The sequence below is a fragment of the Rattus norvegicus genome, chromosome 3 (assembly GCF_021556685.1).
Source record: "Rattus norvegicus strain SHRSP/BbbUtx chromosome 3, alternate assembly SHRSP_T2T, whole genome shotgun sequence".
Lineage (NCBI taxonomy): Eukaryota > Metazoa > Chordata > Mammalia > Rodentia > Muridae > Rattus > Rattus norvegicus.
In genome coordinates this window covers 134,146,263-134,148,500 of record NC_141536.1, presented here as the reverse complement: position 1 = coordinate 134,148,500, position 2,238 = coordinate 134,146,263, and the positions used below count along the sequence as shown (strand labels likewise).

At 45.7% G+C, this 2,238-nt stretch overlaps 1 pseudogene; it reads left to right on the top strand.

Moving 5' to 3' along the window:
• Positions 1-1,368: 1,368 nt before the first annotated feature.
• Positions 1,369-1,934, top strand: Rpl18-ps9 (ribosomal protein L18, pseudogene 9; annotated as a pseudogene).
• The last annotated feature ends 304 nt before the right edge of the window (positions 1,935-2,238 follow it).

Below are 2,238 nucleotides of genomic sequence, written 5' to 3'. Positions count from 1 at the left end.
TTTCCCAAAACCTAGGGTAAGAGGGGTCTATCTAGGCCTAAGAGGCACAAAGAGCACCAAATAGACAGGAACAAAAAGGGATCCCTTGCATCATACCCATGTAAAGCTAGGAGGGAACCCCATGTCATGTAGAAAGGTGGTACAGTAAGACTCCACCAGAAAATCCCTATTGTGGATAAACATTTTTAGCAATGTGGCAGAACACAAAATTAACACAAAACCAAACAATCCCATTCATGATACACACACACACACACACACACACACACACACACACACACACACACACACGCTATGGAATAAACCTAAGCAGGGATGTGAAACAGTTCTGCACTAAAACCTTTTAAGCAACCCAGGAGGGAAACCGAAGAAGACATTCATGTATTAGAAGATGAAAAGACTTTCCATCTTCATGGGTTAGAAGAGTCAATATTGTGAAAATGGATGTCTTATCATAAGCAACCTGCAGACTCAGAGTAATCCACCTCCAACTTCTAATGTCATCCTTCGCAGAAGTGGATAAAATCATCCTAAAGGTTTATTCGGGGAGGGGGTGGAGCGTGTGCATCGTGTGGACCTCTGGAGTCTGTAAGAGGCTGTCAGATCCCCTGGAACTGAAGTTAAAGACAGCTGTGAGCTGTGGTACCGGGCACAGAGCTCAGGTTCTCTGCAAGAGCTGTCCATGCTCTTCACCACCGAATCACTTCTTCTGCTCCAAAATAATCTTACAAGTCACTTGGAGCTGAAATAAACTTAGGTGGACAAAGAAATTCCAAGGGGATGATGGAAAGCTGGATGTGTCATCATACCTAATTTTAAGGTGTATTAGAGAGGCACAGTAACAAAACAAACATGGTAATGGCACACACACATGCACATACACACATACACACACAGGCACACACACTCACACACTCACACACATACACACACTCACATACAGACACACACATTCACACACACACATACACACACAGGCACACATACACACACTTACACATACACACACTCACATACAGACACACACATACACACACAGGCACACACACTCACACACATACACACACTTACACATACACACACTCACATACAGACACACACATTCACACACACACACACACACACACACACACACACACACACACACACCCCAACTAACCAAAAAATAAAAGACACATAAATCTCTACTTTCTTTTTCTTTTTCTTTTTTTTCTTTTTTCTATTTTTCGGAGCTGGGGACCGAACCCAGGGCCTTGTGTTTGCTAGGCAAGCGCTATTCCACTGAGCTAAATCCCCAGCCCCTAAGACACATAAATCAATGGAATAAAATAGAAAATCTAGATATAGTGTCGAGTAGGAGACGCCATTATGGGTGTTGACAGTCACCACAACAAGGACCGAAAGGTTCGGCGCAAGGAGCCCAAGAGCCAGGACATCTTCCTGCGGCTGCCAGTCAGGCTGTACAGGTTTCTGGCCAGACAGACCAACTCCACCTTCAGTCAGGTTGTGCTGAAAAGGTTATTTATGAGCCGCACTTAACCAGGCATTTCTGTCCCTGTGCTGAATGATCCAGAAGATGAAGCTTCCTGGTCGGGAGAACAAAACCGCTGTGGTTGTGGATGGTCACAAATGATGTGCGGATTCTGGAAGTGCCCAAGCAGAAGGTGTGTGCACTGAGGGTGAGCAGCAGGGCCGGAAGTCGGATCCTCAAGGCTGGGGGCAGGGGCGGGGGCATGGGTAAGATCCTGACCTTCGACCAAGCTGGTCCTGGAGTCTCCCAAGGGCCGAGGCACTGTGCTCCTGTCTGGTCCTCAGAATGACCGAGAGGTGACGCTTTGGCAAGGCCCCAGGAGCTCCATAGAGCCACTCCAAACCCTATGTCCGTCCCAAGGCGTGCCAGAGGCCGAAAGGCCGGCCGAGGCTACAAAAATTAACCCTGACTCTTACTGGTAACAAAAAAGCTTTGGATGTCGAAAAGAAAAAAGAAAAAAGAAAATCCAGATATAAACTTGTGTAGCTATAGTCACATGTTTTTTGAGCCAAAAATTACTGGAACAAAGACAACCTCTTTAGCAAATGTGGTGGAGAAATTGGATATCTGTATGCAGAAGAATTAACTAGATACTTATTTCTCACACTACACAAAAGTCAACTTCGAATGTACTAAAGACTTTACAACACCTGAAACCCTAATTGCTAGAGGGAAGGGAAAGGAAACAGTGCGAGATACGGGCAGAG